Source organism: Monodon monoceros, unplaced genomic scaffold, assembly GCF_005190385.1.
Source record: "Monodon monoceros isolate NGI ecotype Baffin Bay Population unplaced genomic scaffold, NGI_Narwhal_1 Super_Scaffold_20, whole genome shotgun sequence".
NCBI lineage: Eukaryota > Metazoa > Chordata > Mammalia > Artiodactyla > Monodontidae > Monodon > Monodon monoceros.
Window position 1 is genome coordinate 77927917 of NW_021703777.1, and position 21563 is coordinate 77949479.

The 21563-nt window shown below is 35.9% G+C and overlaps 1 pseudogene; it reads left to right on the forward strand.

The window, feature by feature from the left end:
* Positions 1 to 11303: 11303 nt before the first annotated feature.
* Positions 11304 to 21563, forward strand: part of LOC114902427 — a 33197-nt pseudogene continuing 22937 nt past the window's right edge.

Genomic DNA, 21563 nt, shown 5'->3' on the forward strand with positions numbered 1-21563 from the left:
CGCTTGGCAGATGCTGGTGGGGGACCTCAATGCCTAAGGAGACAAGAGGAACCCCCAAGCAAACCAGTAACATGTGGGGGACTGAGGGGGAGAAGTGGAGGCCTGACAGGACTGGTGCCCCTGAGGGGTGGCTGAGAGGGGGCAGGGGTTCCCACACCTGGAGGGAACCTGGGGGGGCTTGGATCAGGGGGGAGAGCACCCTGCATTTCCCCTGCCCAATCAGCTGGGAAAGTCTGACTGGCTCCCTGGCCAGGTCCTACGCCCTCAGAGGTCCCATCTGGGCCGTATTGGTCCTGGGGGCATAGGAGGGAGGCTGGGGCAAGACCAGTAGAGGCAGGTGGGAGGGGCCCTCCAGGACCAGAGGAGCAAGAGAGGAGTGGAGGGTATTGGCCCCGCCCACTCAGGCCCTGAGAGCCTGCTGAGCTCCCAGATGGGGTCCCCCGCCCTCAGAGACCAGAGGCAGGAAGCATGCCAGGGCCCCTTCTGTTCCAATGAGCCTTAGCCACACCCTCCACACCTCCAGGGCCTTTTCCAGCCCTGTGGGTCCTAAGCATAGGCCCCACCTGCCACCCAAACCCCATCCCTCATTAGGCCACGCCCTCCACAGCCAAGGCCTTTTCCACCTTTTTTTTCTCCTCCTTTACTATTGGGGTTCTGTTTTACTTTCTGTTTGTTTTTCATCTATATTTTATTTTTACATTCTTTCTAACATATGTGTTAGTTTCCTAGTCTAATTTTATATTTTACTTTGTTATTATTCTCTTTTTTTTTCTTTTGGCCACCCTGCATGGCATGCGGGGTCTTTGTTCATGAGCCAGGGTTCAGGCCAAAGCTCCTGCAGTGGGAGCTCTGAGTCCAAACCACTGGACTAACAGAAAACCTCAGACCCCAGAGAATATTCATCAGAGTGAGGTCTCCCAGAGGTCGTCATCTCAGCACCAAGACCCAGCTGTACCCAACAGCCTACAAACTCCAGTGTTGGAAGCCTCAGGCCAAACAACACAATAAGTAAGACAGGAACACTATCCCATGCATCAAAAAAAAAAAAAAAAAAATGAGATGGCAAAAATGGGTCACACATGAAGAAGCAATGTAAAATACTAAAAGACCAAATAAATGGAGAGGAAATAATAGGCAATCTACCTGAAAAAGAATTCAGAGTAATGATAGTAAAGATGATCCAGAATCTCAGAAACAGAATGGAAGCACTGATTGAGAAAATACAAGAAATGTTTAACAAAGATCGAGAAGAAATAAAGAACAGACAAACAGAGATGAACAACACAATAACTGAAATGAAAAATACACTAGAAGGTATCAATAACAGAATAACTGAGGCAGAAGAACAAATAAGTGAGCTGGAGACAAAATGGTGGAAATAACTGCTGAGGAACAGAATAAAGAAAAAAGACTGACATAATTAGAACAAAAAAGTTTTCAATTCACGTGGAAACACAAAGCATCCCGAATAGCCAAAGCAATCTTGAGAAAGAAAAATGGAGCTGGAGGAATCAGGCTCTCCAACTTCAAACTATACTACAAAGCTTCAGTAATCAAGATAGTATGGTACTGGCACAAAAACAGAAATATAGATCAATGGAATAGGATAGAAAGCCAGGAATACACCCATGCACCTATGGTCAATCTATGACAAAGGAAGCAAGACTATATAATGGAGGAAAGACAGTCACTTCAATAAGTGGTGCTGGGAAAACTGGACAGCTACATGTAAAAGAATGAAATTAGAACACTACATAACACCATTCACAAAAATAAACTCCAAATGGATTAAAGACCCAAATGTAAGACCAGACACTATAAAACTCTTAGAAGAAAATATAGGAAAAACACTCTGATATAAACCACAGCAAGATCTTTTATGACCCACCTCCTAGAAACAAAAAAAAAAAAACAAAAATAAACAATGGAACCTAATTAAACTTAAAGCTTTTGTACAGCAAAGGACAAAACAAGACAAAAAGACAATCCTCAGAATGGGAGAAAATATTTACAAATGAAACAACGGACAAAGGATTAATCTCCAAAATATACAAACAGCTCATGTTGCTCAATATCAAAAAAACCAAACAACCCAATTAAAAAATGGGCAGAAGGCCTAAATAGACATTTCACCAAAAAAGACATACAGATGGTCAAGAGGCACCTGAAAAGATTCTCAACATCACTAATTATTAGAGAAATGCAAATCAAAACTACAATGAGGTGTCACCTCACACCAGTCAGAATGACCATTATCCAAAAATCTAGAAACAATAAATGCTGGAAAGGGTGTGATGAAAAGGGAACCCTCTTGCACTGTTGGTGGGAATGTAAATTGATACAACCACTATGGAGAACAGTATGGAGGTGCCTTAAAAAACTAAAAATAGAATTACCATATGACCAGCAATCCCACTACTGGGCATATCCCCTGAAAAAACCATAATTCAAAAAGAGACCTGGGACTTCCCTGGTGGCACAGTGGTTAAGAATCCACCTGCCAGTTCAGGGGACACAGGTTTGAGCCCTGGTCCGGGAAGATCCCACATGCCATAGAGCAACTAAGCCCATGAGCCACAACTACTGAGCCTGCAATCTAGAGCCCACGTGGCACAACTACTGAAGCCTGCATGACTAGAGCCCATGCTCCACAACAAGAGAAGCCCATGAACCACAATTTGTTGTCCCCACTCACCACAACCAGAGAAAGCCTGCATGCAGCAACAAATACCCAACACAGCCAAATATAAATAAATAAATAAATTTATTTATTAAAAAAAAGAGAGAGAGAGAGACATGTACCACAATGTTCATTGCAGCACTATTTACAATAGCCAGGACATGGAAGCAACCTAAGTGTCCACTGACAGAATGAATGGATAAAGAAGACGTGGCACATATATACAATGGAATATTACTCAGCCATAAAAAGAAACCAAATTGCATTATGTGTAGTGAGGTGGATGGACCTTGAGTCTGTCATACAGAGTGAAGTAAGTCAGAAAAAGAAAAACAAATACTGTATGCTAACGCATATATATGGAATCTAAAAAAAAAAAAAAAGGTACAGATGAACCTAGTGGCAGGGCAGGAGTAAAGATGTAGACATAGAGTATGGACTTGAGGACATGGTGAGGGGAGGGGGAAAGCTGGGCGAAGTGAGAGTAGCAGTGACATATATACACTACCAAATGTAAAGTAGCTAGTGGGAAGCTGCTTCATAGCACAGGGAGATCAGCTCGATGCTTTGCGATGACCTAGAGGGGTGGGATAGGGAGGGTGGGAGGGAGGCTCATGAGGGAGGGAGGCTCATGAGGGAGGGTATATGGGGATACATGTGAATGCATATGGCTGATTCACTTTGTTGTACAACAGAAACTAACACAGTTTTGTGAAGCAATTATACTCCAATAAAGATCTATAAAAAAAGAAGAAATATAATTTACTATTACCATGATGAAATGTTGTGCATATTGTTTACTTCATTTATATCTAACAGTGTTTAGAATTATTACAGGAACGAGTGTATACTGGAATTACCTACTTCCAAAGAGTGTTTGAAAAGCTGCCATCATGTACTTTTTTTTGAAAATGGAAATTAAAGATGAAACCTATAAAACTTCCTCCGTATGTTTTCATAGTCTCTTAATGTCAACAATCATTTTAAGCAAATAATTCTCAAAAATAGATCCTTAGTAATGACTTGTTCCAACAAATCCCTGTGTTTTCATCATTCTACTGTACACTCTTTACACATTCTGCTTCAAAGTCAACCTTTATTATACCCAACCCCGTTTTCATTTGGAAATTGTTCCTCCTCCTCCTCCTTTTTTTCCTTCTCCTTCTCCTCATTTTTGCCCTCCACTTCCTGCCCCTTCTCCTTTTCCTCTCCCGCGATGTCCGAGCACCACCATCTATCCAGTTATTCAAAATGGAAATCTTATCATTTTATTTGAATTTACCTCCTAAGTTAGAAATCTTGGTATTTATCACTTGAGCCGTATGTTTCCTTTAAAAGGTCAGCATCACGGCTTCCCTGGTGGCGCAGTGGTTGAGAGTCCGCCTGCCAATTCAGGGGACGCGGGTTCGTGCCCCAGTCCGGGAAGATCCTACATGCCGCGGAGCGGCTGGGCCCGTGAGCCATGGCTGCTGAGCCTGCGCGTCTGGAGCTCCGCAACGGGAGAGGCCACAACAGTGAGAGGCCCGTGTACCGCAAAACAAAAACAAAAAAAGTCAGTATCTTCAGAACTAGCTTAACCCTATCTCTCCAACACTCCGGACACGTGATTTTAAAGGAAAAATCCTGATATTTACAAAATTTATTTTTTGAATATTAAGTAAGGATTAAAAAAGTCCTATCTTCATCAGAATTATCTCATTGACTATTAGGAAACAAAACAAGAAACAAAAACAGGTATACATATTAAACAATGGCTTAATTAAAAACTGGCAAGTCTCCTATCTTCTCCCCTCATCTGTAATCTCATTCTGACACATCTTTGTGCTTCTTTACTGGTTTTCCTTCCATCCTAAACATTTTCACTCTGTTTTTGGAAATCTCAGTCCACTGTAAATAAATGCCAGAAAATCATCAACAACCTAGACAGTAGGAATACACCTTACTTTTTAAAAAGAGTTTATAATTCAGTAGTAATATGTATTCTACATGTATGCACACACACAAAAGATAAGTGAAAAATTAGAGTGAGAAATAGTATGATATAGAGATCAGAATTATAATGATAAATAAATATTTGCAATGCCAATGGAGATGAAAAGACAGTACATGATTTACAATATTTTCATCATATGAAACTGTAAGGTTTTGGAAACGGGAGGCAGGAGTTAGAAAAATGAAGTCAGGGAAGACACACACATATATGATTTGTTCAAGGAGAGGGACTATGGTACCAATCACCATGCTTGTGAAAAAAGATGGAGGGGGATTTTTAGGGAAAATATAATACTATGCAGTGTTGCAAATGTTGAGTTTTAGGTGCCTATGTAATCTGTCCAAATACCAAGAAGATATTGGAAAACACAGGCCTGGACTGCAGGAGAAAAATCTGGGCTAAGAAAATTAGTTGAGAGTTACAATATATAGATGACAGATATTGCCATTGGCAGGATGGTATCTGCAAAGATGAGGAATCTCCCTCATATACTAACTATCTTTCCACCATTCTGCAATTAATTACTCATCACATCTTCCTCCTTTGAGCATCATGCGATTCACCCATGACTCTTTTACCTTGACTTAGTAATTAAATGAGAAAAGAAATGTCTATCCTAGAATACTCATCTTGTATAATCACTATAACATCTCTTAAATTTCATATTGTCTTTCAGTATCTCAATTTTTACTTTCTTTCTTTGTGGAGTACCTAAACCCCAAGAACCTGAAATCCATAAATTTGACCTCTCTGGACAAAATGCTCAAATCCATTGCTTTGTTGATTTGTTGGGGGTTTGTTGTTGTTGTTTGAAACACACCTTGCCGACCCAAACCTAAATGAATTCTGTATCCAGTTCTCTCTCCTACCTTCTGACTAAGAAACACTGGATACAGCCACAAAACTTGGCAGTTTGATAGCTCAAGAAACAGATTGTTTCCAAAATGAACTCTGGAGTGCCCCCTCTGTTTTTCAGTGTTTTTAACCCCACATTCCACTCTAAACTTAACTCGTTATTTCTCTTCTATTTCACTTTCCTTGAAAGGGTACATTCTACTGCTCTTTTTATGTTCTTACTTCCTCTTATGCACTCATATCTACAAAGAATCTTGCTCCGTTCCCATACCTTTAAAGAAATTGCTTTTTATATTTCAACTATGTCCTGCTCGGGCCAGAGACTCTCATGACGTTTGATGTATCCGTGAGGATAGAGCAAAGACATCTATTTCTTGAAATTACCTATGAGGACACCACTCACTCCTCCTTGGCTAGACATATGCACAGCTCCCACCAACCAAACCCTATCCACAGAAAAAGAAAAAAAAAATCAAAGGCGGTTCTGAGACTGCTAAATGCAAGGAAAACTGTTTTAACCTTGAGCATGCAGATTGCAAAGAACATGGCAGTCTTTTTTTGTCTTTATTTCCACAATAACAGATGTAATGACCATGTAGTTTTGGATCTGTTTATGGAGATCCCACACACCATATGGATAAACTTACCTAAAAATGATAACCCAGAGGTATTCAGAGCTGAAACAAGATTCCTTTTATTCCCTTTAAGCTAGTTGAGTTTTATTTTTATTTACATGTGCATAAATTAGTTTAGAATAATCCACATAACTACCTTAAATATTTGTTTTAGAAATTAAAATCAGATAAATTATATTATCATTATATTTTAGCCACAAAAATTTAGATATGGTTTTTAACTGAAGCATGTTATAACTAAAAAAAAGTCTTAATTCAGTCTAAAAGGATAAACATTAATTACTATCATAAAAGAAAAATAATCAGATTAGCTTTAGAGGATATAATGTAGAAATGCTCAACTAAAGTGGAGAGTCAGTGGTGAAAAGAGTTGTAGTGGAGAGTGGTCAGATTTGAAATGTGCGAACACTTTCTGGATTCACTTTTTAAGTAAGATGTAAGTATGTGTACGAACATACACACACTACTACATATAAGATAGATAATCAACAAGGACTTACTGTATAGCACAGGGAACTCTACTCAATATTCTCTGATAACCAGTATGAGAAAGTAATCTAAAAAAGAATGAATATATGTTTATGTAAAACTGAATCACTTTGCTGTACACCTGAAACTAACACAACATTGTAAATCAACTATACTCCAATAAAATTTTTTAAAAAGACAGTAGAAAAGAATAAATAAATAAATAAATAAAATGTAAGTAAAAATACATTGTTTTATCCTTTCACAGTAATATTTAATAGAGTGAACAATAGATGTAAAATATACAAGTTATAAAACATACAATTTAGTTTTGCTTATTTTTGAATTTCATAAAAACATCACCATACAGGTAGTATCCTGAGACTTCCAACATTGTGATTTTTAAAAGACTTCCAACATTGTAATTTTTTAAATTTATCCATGTTGCTGTGTATAGTTGTAATTCATTCATTTACACTACTACAGACTATGGTGACCTTATCACAACTTATTATCCATTGTCATGCAGGTAGACAATTTGTGCCTATTTTAAAAAATATTTAAAAATAAAATTTCTATGAATGTTCTTGTACATTCCTGCACCCAAGTTCAAAAGTTTCTCCAGAGATTATACTAATAGGAATGGCTAGAAGATAGAGGATTTTATGTTCAATCCTACAAGACAAAACCAAAGGCTTTCCAACTTTGTTTTATCAACGTACACCGCCATCAGCAGGTAGTTCCATATGACCCACATCCCAGCCCATATTTCTGCCAACTGTTCAGTAAAATGTAGTTTCTCATTTTGTCCTTAGTTTATACTTTCTCATTTTGTCCTTAATTTGTCTTTTCCTGATTTTTATGAAACAGAGTATACTTCTCTGTATTAGTTGTCCATATGTACTTAGACTTATGGGAAATTTCTGCACATCTCATTACATTATTTTTGTTACTTTAAATTTTAATTTAAAAAAATTAATCTGTATACTACCATCCTCAGCTCTTTATAGTCCTATTGCCTTCAACCAAGAGACTTGTCTTTTTAGTTTTGTTACAGTGTTTTTTTTTTAAATTGACATGTTTTTAATTTTTATATTGTGAAATGTATCAATTTTTTCTTTACAAATAGTCGTTTTGAGAGTTTGCTTAAGAAACATTTTCCTCCTTCAGTGCTGAAATATTAATGCCCTTTTAGTTAAAAATTAAAAAAAATATATTTTCCTATTTAATCTATCTGAGATCCATTGTTTTGTAAGGTATAAGCATCACTTTTTTTTATCTTACTTATGAACATAATTTTCTGTTTCATTTATTTAATACTCTGTTTTCCTCCACAAGTTTTTGATTTCATCTTTGTCCTATATATAGCATTTTCAAATATCTAGGGGTAAGTCCCTGGGTTCTCTACAGTTTTCTCGTGGTCATTTGTTTTCTATCCTTGTGCTTACATTGCATACTGGAAAAGTTGGCCCTCCTCATTCATTATTAGTTTCAGCTTGTCACATTTATCATACAACCCTATTGAAATTTTGGTTGAAATTATAATAAATCTATAGATCAATTTGAAAATAACAGATACCTGTATGATACTGATATTTCCTATGAATGAACATGGGATATTTCTCCATTAATTTAGTCCTTGTTCAAAGTTTTCAACAGTTTTACAGATTTCTGCACAGATGTCTTACATGTATGTTTTCAAATTTATTCTCAATAATTTTAATTTCACTGCCATTGTTACTAATGTAATTTAAAATTCCAATATTTAAATTGTGGGCTACTGTTTTAGAAACACAGATTATATTGGTACTGGAAATTTTTTCTCTTATAACCGTTAAAAAAATTTTTTTTTTACATATACATGTATTTATTCTTTTTCAAATTATTTTTCTATTTATGTTATTACAGAATATTGAGCAGAGTTCTGTGTGCTATACAGTAGGTCCTTGTTGGCTACCTATTTTTTATATAGTAGTGTGTACATGTCACTCTCAAACTCCCAATGTATCCCTCCCCCCGACCCTTCCCCCTGCTAACCATAAGATCATTCTCTAAGTCTGTGAGTCTGTTTCTGTTTTGTCAATAAGTTCATTTGTATCATTTTTTTAAAGATTCTGCATGTAAGCAATATCATATGATATTTGTCTTTGTCTGACTTACTTCACTTAGTATGATAATCTCCAGGTCCATCCATGTTGCTGCAAATGGCATTAGTTCATTCTTTTTAATGACTAATATTCCATTGTATATATGTACCACATCTTCTTTATCCATTCATCCATTGATGGACATTTAGGTTGCTTCCATGTCTTGGCTATGGTAAGCAGCACTACAATGAACATTGGGGTACATGTATCCTTTCGAACCATGTTTATCTCCAGATATATGCCCAAGAGTGGGATTGCTGGATCATCTGGTAGTTCTATTTTTAGTTTTTTAAGGAACCTCCATACTGTTCTCCATAGTGGCTGATACTACAAAGCTACAGTCATGAAACATATGGTACTGGCACAAAAACAGAAATATAGGTCAATGGAACAGGATAGAAAGCCCAGGAATAAGCCCATGCACCTATGGTCAATCTATGACAAAGGAAACAAGACTATACAATGGAGGAAAGACAGTCTCTTAAATGGTGTTGGGAAAACTGAACAGCTACAAATAAAAGAATGAAATTAAAACATTCTCTAACACCATACACAAAAATAAACTCCAAATGGGTTAAAGACCTAAATGTAAGACCAGACACTAAAACTCTCAGAGGAAAACATAGGTAGAACACTCTGACATAAATCGCAGCAATATCCTTTATGAGCCATCTCCTAGAGTAATGGAATTTTTTAATAGTTATAGAATCTTTCAGGTTTTTTATTTTTCTTGAGTCACTTTGACTTGTGGTCCCTAACTTCAGGTTGATGTGCTCAGATAGAATTCTTCACCTTGCTTCTGGCCCCAGGCTTTACCCCTAGGCTAGTACTACTCTTGGCAGCTCACTTCAGGGGAGCTCTTCTGAACTAAACTTGGCTCCCACTGCAGTAGTTCAAGCTCATATTTTAAGAGAGGGCATGACCTTGGCAACCTCCTCTTCATTTGTAAAACAAGTGATGACCCAAGAAGCATTTCTTCTGCAAGTGGAATTTCCTCACAGACATAATTCTGGAAGCATAGCTATATTGTTTGTTGCATTAAAGTTAAAGTTTGTTGCACTAAAGTTAACATTTTAATCTTAAGAGAGACAGCACAGCATAATTCTTTCTTTTAAAAAAAAAAAAGTCTTTGAATTAGACCCCTAAATTTGTGTCTAAGCTGCATCATGTATTCTTTGGATAAGTATCTGCAAATTGTGTTTTTACACCTCAATTTTCTTACTTCTAAAATAGGAACAATAATAGTACTCTTGACATAGGGTTGCATGGACTGAGTTAATATATATAAAGCAAATACAATAGTGTGTGAAATTTAGTAAAAAATATAGAAGTATTTGCTATTATTACTAAATTAGTTTCATTTAAAATATGTTTAAGTGATTTTTGTCCCGGAAAATATTTTTCATAAAGGGAACTGTAACCTAATATAACTACTGCAGGTGAATGAGCCACTACCATAAATATTTTCTTATTTAATTTTCTGATTGACTCACAAATGGATTTTCCCCTTATAAAAGTATTATGATTGTCTTTATCATTTTCTTGTCAATGACAGTTTGAAAATGCTGATTTTGTAGCTAATAATTTGTCATTAAAATGTTTTCTTTGAAACGTATTATCAGAAATCAAAAAGTTAAAGTAATAAATTTACAACTACATAAATGAGAGTATGGCAAAAAATTTTCTTTTTAAGATTTTAGGCATTTTTTGATACTAGTCTGTCTGCTTTTGACATGCTTAAAATGCATGAAACCACTTTGTTTTTTCAGGGAATAAGCTTAAGATAAAATAAATTATACTGTATTTGCTTCATTTCTCTGTAATTATTTTACTATGTCATTAAACTTCCCAGAAAAGTATAAAATGTAAGTAAAATATCAAATAATGAATAGTAGAACATTTATTATTTAATAAAAATGATTTATGAAATATAAATTTTAAAAATATGATTTTGAAATTAAGTCCTACTTACATTGCAAGAGTAGTCTCAGTCCACGTAAATACTTCTTGAAATTAAGTGGGTCAAACACAGTGAGTCAATAGTATATAGATAATTATATTTATGTGTCCTTGATATTTAATATGCATAGAGCACAACTTGTTTTGTTTATCCAGTCACTATTTGATGAACATTGCATTAAATCTAGTTCTTAACAATTATAAATAGTGCTTCTATGAGCATTCACATAAAAGTCTTTGTGTTGAAATAAGTTTTCTTTTCTCTTGGAAAATGTCCTAAGAGTGAAAATGCAGAATTATATAATAAATAATTGTTTAACAGGAAAAGACTCTGCCAACCTACTTTCAAAATGCCTATACAGCTTTGCCTTCCAAACAGCAATGTATGAGAATTCTAGCTGTCCCAAGAGAGGGAAGAGACAATATACAGGTTGGCAGAAAATACTTGCAAATCAAATATTTTAACAGGGCTTAGTGTCCAAAATATATAAAGAATTCTTAGATCTCAACAAAAGAAGACAAATAAGCCAATCAAAAAACTGTAGATCAACTCTCTTCCCACCAAGATGGCTATCGTTGTGCCATTTAAAGCCCTACATGGGGCCGAGGGCCACGTCAGGACAGGTGAGACAAACACCAGCAAGGTGTATAAAGGTAAGCTCATTGAGGTGAAGCACAGCATGGACAGGTAGCTGTCCAACATCACAGTCCAAAGACAGCCTAGTGGCACAGCTGGAGCAGGTGTACATCCATGGCAGCAAAATCTGCCTTCCGATTTTGCCTGACATGCTGAAAAATGCACCCATGTTAAAGAACATGAAAAATACAAACCAAGGCTCTGGGGCTGGCCAGGGAAAAACTGCTATTCTGAAGGCCCAAGTGGCTATGAGAAGAAGAGAGAGGAAGAGGATATGGAAATATCTTCCAGAAGCAAAGACAATTTTATCTCTGGAATGGAACTTCGCCCTTATTTTTGCTTGTAGGTTATCTGGGTTCCAGGGTGGAGGTGGGGCTACATGCTTATGTATATGTCCTAGGTGTTTGTTTGTTTGTTTTTGACATCTTCCTCTTTAGGTCAGGGGAAATGTTTAACTAAATAAATATGGGTTTTTTTTTTTTCTGAGGAAAAAAAGATGAAGTTGGTCAAAAAGTGAAAATTCCAGTTATAAGATACATAAGGACTAGGTATGTAATGAATAATGTGACAACTATAGCTAACACTGACGTACGATACATAGGAAAGCTGTTAAGAGAGTAATTTCTAAGACTTCTCATCACCAGGGGAAACATTTTTTCTTTTTTCTTTCTTTTCTTTTTGTTGGATCTATATGAGAAGATGGATGTTAGCTGAACCTATTGTGGTAATCCTTTCACAGTATATGTAAATCAAACTATCATGCTGTATGACTTAAACTTACACAGTAATATATGTTAATTGTTTCTCTATAAAACTGGAAAAAATAGGCAGAGGACTTATATAGACATTTTTTTTTAAAGATATACAAAGAGCCAACAAGAACATGAAAAGATTCTCAGTATCATTTGTCATTAGTGAAATGCAAATCAAAATGACAGGGAGATACCACTTCACATCCACAAGAGTAGCTATAATAATAATAATAATAGAAATGAAACATTACAAGTGTCAGCAAGGATGGGGAGAAATTGACTGGAACTCTTGTACATTGATGGAGGGGATGTACCAGGGCAATGTGGCGCTGGCACTGTTGAAACAGTTTTTAGCAGTTTCTCAAAAAAATTAAATGCAGTATTACCATCTAACCCTGCAATTCCACTCTTAGCTTATATACCAAAAGAATTAAAGACAGGTAGTCAAACAAATACTTGTATATGAATGTTCATGGAGGCACTATTTGCTTTAGCCAAAAGGTGAAAACAATCCAGATCTTCATCTACAGATGAGTGGATAAAGATCATGTGGTATATACATCCAATGGAATATTATTCAGCATAAAAAGAATGAAGTGCTGATACATGCAACAATGTACATGAACCTCAGAAATATTTTGCTAATCTCAAAAAAAGCCACACATAAAAGGTCACATATTGTGTTATTGCATTTATATAAATATCCAAAATAGGTAAAGCCATAGATAGAGACAGAAAGCAGATTAGTGGGCTTCCCTGGTGGCGCAGTGGTTGAGAGTCCACTTGCCGATGCAGGGGACGCGGGTTCGTGCCCCGGTCCGGGAAGATCCCACATGCCGCGGAGCGCCTGGGCCCGTAAGCCATGGCCACTGAGCCTGCGCGTCTGGAGCCTGTGCTCCGCAGCGGGAGAGGCCACAGCAGTGAGAGGCCCACGTACCGCAAAATAAATAAGTAAAATTAAAAATTTTTTTTAAATTTTTAAAAAGAAAGCAGATTAGTGTTGCCAGGGGCTGGGGCAGGGGGCGGGCGGGGGTGGTCAATGAGGAACTTAAAAGGTATGGGTTTTTCTTTGGAGGTGATGGAAATATTTCCTACACAACCTACATAGAGGTGGTGGTTTTACCACATTGTGAATGTATTAAATGTCACTGAACTGTGTATTTTAAAATGGCTAGTAATTTGTTCACAGAGTGATGGCCTTATGTTTACCACAGCCAGGGAGGGCAAGCCCGAATGCTCAAGAACATTTGAATCTTATGCCAGCATCACGTTTGCCAAAGTCCTATTCAACAAAGCAAGCCATCTGACTACATTCAAGGGGTGAGAAAATAGAATCCAGATCTTGATAGAAGGAACTGTAAACTCACTTTGCCAAGGGGTGTGCATACAGGGATGCGAGGAAGTATTGTGGCCATTGTTTTAATCCACCCGCCACAGTAAAGTGGTTTCTCCCAAAATAAATATCATAATTGCAATACAAATAAAGTAAACGTTTATAACTAAAATGCAATGCTATGAAATAAATGCCTGTAATACTACCTACTGTTTATATATTATTTTCATACCATACTCAAATGAGATAAATAATTATGTTATTTGAGCAATTTTGCTAACACGTTATTACGTATAAACAAATCAAAAAAATCAAATCTGTGAATTTAAGCAATTTAAGCCAACCCAGCATTAATCTTTCCTCAACCTAGCCTTCTCCCTTCTGCACATCACATGTCGCTAGCCATCTGGAAGTAAAGTGGGTCAGTGAACTCTGGAAAATAATCAGAAGCTAAGTTGACAATATAGTAGTTAAGATGTTTAATTTTGTGTGCCAACTCAACTGACATCCTCTGTCTCTTAGCCCAAGAAATTCAAAAGTTGTTCTTAGTAACTCTGTGAGAACTGAAGCACCTGACAATTAACTAAGTACTCAGGTATTTTAGGATTTAATGGGTGGAGCAGTTTCCTGAGAATCCACGTGTGTAAGCCAGGTTATCTTTCTCTCCCAGCTTTTTTTTATGCTTTGAGTTTTAAAAATTTCTCCAGGCTCTTGTAACTTGAGTGAAAGTGGCATGTCCTGAAACCTAGTTTGTTGCCAGAGATCTACTTTCAATCTTGTATCTAACAGCAGTTTGCTTTGGGGTTTTGTTGTTTTATTTTTGCACGTGTTTGTTTATGTTTCCTCCCTTCCCCCTTCCCTGCTTCTTTCCCTCCCTCCCTCCCTCCCTCCCTTCCTTCCTTCCTCTTTCCTTACTTTCTTCTTTTCTTCCTTCTTTCTCTCTCTCTCTTCCTCCCTCCCTTCGTTCCTTCCAGCCTTCTTTCCATTGCTTGCTTTCCTGAAAGCATTTAAGTGAATTCTAAAGGTTTATGCATCACTTAGCCAATTCAGCCTTGATGAGATGCCCCAGAATAAACCCCTCTGTGATTTCATGGCTGCTTTTGTTTTTTTCCAAGAATATTGTTGTAGAAAGAGGCTGAATGACTTCTATTTTATTTTCCAACTTCTTCCCTGCAATCTTTAAATGAGTGTGCAACTGGAAACAAAAATACTAAAAAATATTTTCACAGTAGTAGACCTTTTTAGAATACTCTATTACAAAGTATGATCTGTAGAACTCCTTGCCACCTAGCTTCCATTTTTTAAATATGGAAATCCCTGATCATCCAGCCAAATGATTAGTCACTCTTCACATACTGACATATATCCACACCTCTTGTCTCTCCTTCCAGGCAAAGAGAACAGGCATACAATACTTAAAGTTTTAGCAATTGGAAAGGTATCCTTTTCTCTCTCTCCTTCAGACTACATCTGAGGGAGCTGTCTACTGCAGCAGTTTTGGTGGGTGACAGTATATCTTGCAGAGCCAACTAAGTTTGAAATTTTAAAGCTGTGCATGTCAGCTGAAAGGAAGGTGGCAATACAGCAGAAGTAAGATACTGGAACGATCAGTTGTCAGCTCAGGCAAGTATTCATGTATTCAGGAGTTCTGGGAGCCTTTCCCTCTATGTAACTAGTATGCCAGTTCTACTTGGTAATGATATATTGCTAGCCACAAATACCTTTATTGTTTGAAACGTCCAAAGAAATGCAGTTTTTGAAGAGCAGCTTAGACTTTAAGGCCCTATGGAGATCAATCAAAGAGGGAGACTGTGATCCTCAAAGAGAAAATAGTTATTTGAGAAAAAGGGCATGTTTGTGCTCCAAAACTACAGTGGTCTTCAGTGTAATTCTCCAATTAAACCTTGCTACTTCCTCCAGAGAGAATCTGAATTTTCCACTTGTTGATTCAAATGTCAAGCAATAGAGCTGTTTGTTATGCAGACAGGACAGTGGAGAGTCTTTCTCAACTCTGAGATCACTTAAACCAGGCAGCCTTACAGTTTTCTACAAGAAATAGGTTGGGGAAGTGATTTCTAAATGTGCCAAACTATTTCTTTTAAAATCCCGAAGGCCCAACATATTTTTACCTTTTGCCCAGTACACTGGATTCAAAGTTTAGAAAACTTTCATTACTTTCATTTTGGAAGGATGTCACAGTAAGCCCCAGACCGCTGGATTCCCAGAAACTTCAATGAAGGGAAAGTCCATGCATTTTGAAAGAGTTTTGCTTCCACTCTTTGGAAAGCATATCTCTTTTACAATTATGGTGAAATATATATTAAAAGAGAATATGTTTAAAGAAAAATAGTAAATAAACACCTCTGTACTGAACAATGCCAGTACTTCTTTCCTTCTGCGTGACCCTCCTTGATTACATGTACCTTTCTCCTCCCAAAGAAGACAAATGTACTGAATGTTATTAATTTTTCCCTTTCAGTTTTTGGATGTTATCACTTATGAATCCATTCTATATAAACTGTTTAATTTTACTCTTTTTGTAAATGGAAACTACTGTATATATTATGTATTACATAATATTATACATATATGTATTCTATGACTCTTTTTCACATTTAAGAGATTCATTAAAAAAGAGATTCATTCATATTAATGCATATAAATACCATTTATTTATTTTACCCACTATATTTTATTATACATGTGCATACAGTATGTTTATCCATTTTACTGTCCATAAACATTTGGATTTGTTTCACCTTTTCCTGAACAAGTTTGCTATCCCGTTATACAGTGAAGAAACAACCAAAGAACGTAATTATTAGATTATAAGATTCAAAGTTACTAGTTAGTGCCAAAATGTGGATTACTCTACAACCTATACAGGTTCAGAAATTGTTGGAAATTATACTGTTTACTTGACTACAGGTGTGAAATGGATTTCTCATTGTAAATTTAGTTTGCATTTTCTGATTATTAATAAGCTTGAGTGGATTTTTAAATGTTAATGGACCACTTTTTTTCTCTCCTGAGAAATGTTATATTAATTATTGTCATTTTTATCTTATTGTATATTTTATTTTTTTAAATGATTTCCACATATATTTTGTATACTATATATTTGGTATAGTATATTTGGTATACTAATCTGGTACAAATATATTTCCCCTTCTCCCAGTATGTGGCTTGACTTTTGATCAACTTAAGATCTTATTTTAATAAATCAATTATTCCTTTCATCATTTGTTCTGTGTGTCTTATTGAAGCAATTCTTCCTTACTCCAGAAAGGAATTATTAAAGAAACAGAAAAACTGAATCTAAATTTTATATAGAAGAATGGTCTTTTCTCAGGATAGACAAATAGACAAATGAAATGCAATGAATGTTCCAAAATTAGAATGAATTTAAAGATTGTTTTCACAAAACAGACATTTAGTAATACTGAGACTTCTAATCCAGACATGGTATATTTCTGCATTTGCTTATATTTAAATCACCGTATTCTCCATAATTGTCTTGCACATATTGAATTACAAATTTTTTATACATATTTAATGACATTTTTTCCTTAGATTTAGATATATATCCTAAAATATACCTCTCCACACACACACACACACACACAATGTATGTAGGTATGTATCTATCTAAATATGTTTTTCAAATTTTTTTTTTTTTTTTTTGCCGTACGCGGGCCTCTCATTGTTGTGGCCTCTCCCGCTGCAGAGCACAGGCTCCGGACGCACAGGCTCAGCGGCCATGACTCACGGGCCTAGCTGCTCCGCGGCATGTGGGATCCTCCCGGACCGGGGCACGAACCCGTGTCCCCTGCATCGGCAGGCGGACCCTCAACCACTGAGCCACCAGGGAAGCTCTCAAATGGTATTCTTTAAACTTTACTTACTACTTATTGCTGGCATATAGAATTGCAAATCAACTCAATTTTAATTATAAATTTTGTATTCAGCAGTATTGCTAAACAAATTTATTAGTTCCAGATTTTTGAAATTTATTTTTAATTTTTTAAATTAGTTCCAGTTTTTTTAAGTTTTTAAAAATTTATTTTTCTTTTTTTTTAACATCTTTATTGGAGTATAATTGCTTTACAATAGTGTGTTAGTTTCTGCTTTATAACGAAGTGAATCAGCTATACATATACATATATCCCCATATCCCCTCCCTCTTGCGTCTCCCTCCCACCATCCCTATCCCACCCCTCTAGGTGGGCACAAAGCACTGAGCTGATCTCCCTGTGCTATGTGGCTGCTTCTCACTAGCTATGTATTTTACATTTGGTAGTGTATATATGTCCATGCCACTCTCTCACTTCGTCACAGCTTACCCTTCCCCCTCCCCGTGTCCTCAAGTCCGTTTTCTACATCTGCGTCTTTATTCCTGTCCTGCTCCTAGGTTCTTCAGAACCTTTTTTGTTTTTTAGATTCCATATATATGTGTTAGCATACGGTATTTGTTTTTCTCTTTCTGAATTACTTCACCCTGTATGACAGATTCTAGGTCCATTCACCTCACTACAAATAACTCAGTTTCATTTCTTTTTATGGCTGAGTAATATTCCATTGTATATATGTGCCACATCTTTATCGATTCATCTGTCTATGGACACTCTATGTAGACAATTTTATCAAATGCAAATAATGAATGTTTATTTACATATTTTTTCAATTATTAACATTTTTTATTCCATTACAATGTACTAACCATAGCCCTAGAAAAAACATAAATAGAAGTAGTAAATTAATGTCATTATCTTTTTCAAAATCTTAAGAAAGTGCTTTTGACATTCCCATTATTATGTAATTAGGTAGAGATTTTTTAGATGTACTTTATTTGATTAGTCTTTATTCATAGTTGCTATTAAGATAGGTTGTTTAATTTTATCAAAACATTTTAATCCCATATATAATAAAATTAAAGATAATGTAGTGATTTCAATAACAGATTTTCTAGTGCTGAAATTCTACTACATACTTGGAGAAAATCTATATGGCTGAGATGTATTCTCTTCTGTGTATAAATTGTGAGATTTGGTTAAATAACTTGTTAAGGATTTTGACATCTGTGATTATCAGTAAATTTAATTTTAAATATTTCTTTCCCATAATGTCCTTTAATGGTTTTGATACCATGTGTACTAGTCTCATTGAGGCTATCTTAGGAAGGTGTGGTACTTTCCTTTGTAAGAGTTTGTGTACAAGTGGAATTAACATTTCCTTAACTGTTTGATGAAATATGCCTGTAAATACTTCTAGGAGCCTGATATTTTCTTGGTAAAAAGTTTTTAACTACTAATTCTATTTGTTTAATTACTATAAACTTGTTCAGATTCTACAATTCTTGGTATGTCAGTTTGTTAAATTGTAAATTTATCGTAATTTTCCGTCTAGTTTATTTACATTTTTTAATATATTGCCTATAATTATTCACAATATGCACTTTTCTATTTAATTTTGGTAGCATTGATTGTCATATCCCTTTTTATAAAAATTGTATGTTTGTCTTCTCTCTTTTTTCCCTTAATCACTTAGACAAAATTGCCTATATCATTTCTTTTATGAAACAAATGAATTTTCACTTAATTTTTATTATTCTTTCTTTTGGCTTTCTGTCAGCATATTTTGCCTTAAGTATTTGAACTTTGTAGCTCATATGTTTCACTAATTATCTTGATGCTGCCTTCTCTGAAAATTGATCATTTAGTGTTAAATCTCCCTCTACCTAATGCTTCAGCTGTATCCCACAAGTTGTGATAGCTATTATTTTAACATTCATTTATAAATCAATTACAGAAATTGCTTTCATTTATTTCTAAATCAAGTAAATTATACTGAGTGTGAGAATATTGTGCTGTCATGGTGGATGTGTCTGTTTCATTCAACAAACATTTATAGTGCTTATAGTGGGCTAGGTTCTGGGGCTACAACAGTGAACAAACACTGGGAGACAATGATTCCTGCCCTCATGGGACTATTGTAATAGAGAGAGATACAAAATAAAAATACTAAAAGAAATAAAATATATCATTGTTAGAAGTCAGTACTTTCAATGAGACAAACAAATAGATAAGGTGAATGGGTGGAGCCTGCTGGTCAAGAAGACAGGTTTGTAATTACTCAGAGTAGACCTTGCTGAGGATGTGATATAATCTGTGAAGATGACAGAGTGAGCCATTTGTTTCTATGAGTGAAGGTCTTTTGAATCAAGAAAAAACACAGTGCAAAGGCCCGAGGCTTGAGTATACCAGGCATATTTCAAAGAGGTCACTGTGACTGAAATAATCACCAAGATGGAAAGTTATTAAAAGGGACTTAGGAAAAAGAAAAGGATGATTGTCCCACAATGTTGGTGTTTTGATGTTTTTTGTTTTTTGGTTTTTTTTTGCGGTACGCGGGCCTCTCACTGTTGTGGCCTCTCCCGTTGCGTAGCACAAGCTCCAGACGCGCAGGCTCAGTGGCCATGGCTCACGGGCCCAGCTGCTCCGCGGCATGTGGGATCTTCCCGGACTGGGGCACGAACCCGTGTCCCCTGCATCGGCGGGCGGACTCTCAACCACTGCACCACCAGGGAAGCCCTTGGTTTTGTTTTTTTTTAGCAGGGGATCACACTAGATGATATGATAAAATAGATGAAAAACTATTATGGCGCCTAACCAGAATCTCAAAGCCAGGAAACCAGAGGGAATATGGAGAAAATAACCATTTGCAAGAAATCCCCAGGTCTCCTAAGTTTTTAGCAATACAAAGGGATTTTTTATAGATTTGGAAGGTTTGAATTTTGAGAGCAGAGCTAGAGCCACAGAAATAACTATTTATTAGCCTCTTATCTGGTATATATTTTAACCTATTCTACCTCAAAGAGTTGACCTGGGGAACATCAGTTCTTTGTTTTTGTATATCATCACTTTATATACTTAACAATGCGTCTTGCCCACATGCCTGTACAAATTATTTTACTGAAACTATCATTTGTTAGGAATTTTTGAGGGGTTGAATTCCTCATCAATTATATGATGCTCTGCAGAAAAATATAGTCCAACCCATCTGAAAGGGATGCAAAATCATTCACAAATATTATATTATAAACTAAAGCCAACAAAACAGTCTAGAAACAACTCAAGTGTCTGTAATAATTCTTAGCTTTAGATTTCTCATTTTTAATTGGAATTCAAATGATTTTAAAAGCTAACTGACAAAACTGTTTGGGGGGTCAATTAAATAATGTGCAATAAATGGTTTTATAACCTTTTGGTAATATACTTATTACCAAGTTATTTTTAAGTGACTACAGTAAGCTTTTAATATAAAAATATTTTAAAGTATTTTTTAATCTTACCATATCTTTCAGGACTAAGGTATGGGGTGTCTACAACTTCATTGCTATTACTAATGAGATTATCCCAGAATTTATAATAGTAATTTTTTCAGTTTTGAGTTAAACTAATCAGTGCAGTATTTTTTGAAATAAATGTTTCAAATTTCAATTTTATATACTTAAAAAACATTTCATAAAGCCAAAGAGCATATTTTGTGCAAATTTAAATCCAGGACTTAAGAATAAAGTGATATAATAAAGATGTGGAATCATGACTAAAAAAGAAAAATTGAATTAAAAAAATTATGTATATACTGAATTGGAAAGTCCTTCAGTGTGCTGGTTATTTTCCATCTAGTGTACTCAGAGCTTTCTCTGTATCCACCTGACTACTATGGCCTGAATCTTAAGCTCTCTTGTCCTTGAACGCTCAGATTCTACTGAAGGGAGGTGCTGGCCAGAGATTGCAAAACAGCAGTAGTGAGGGAATGGCTGTTTAACCCACTCCCTTGTCATATATACACCCAAGTCTTCCCTCTCCACATGATCTTACTTTTTGGTGTGTCTGTTTTATTTAATCATGGCCAAGGTTCCTCTCCTGAAACCCCTTCTCTGCTGGCCATAGTGCTTGCTGGGTTCTATTAAAATCACTCCCTCCTCTTGCCCCTACAAACTTGGAGAACTAACAACTTCCTGATGTTGCTGATCCCATCCCTTCTGGTTGTTTGAACTCTGCCCACTTCCCTGTAAAAGATCTTTGCTATTAGTTCTTTA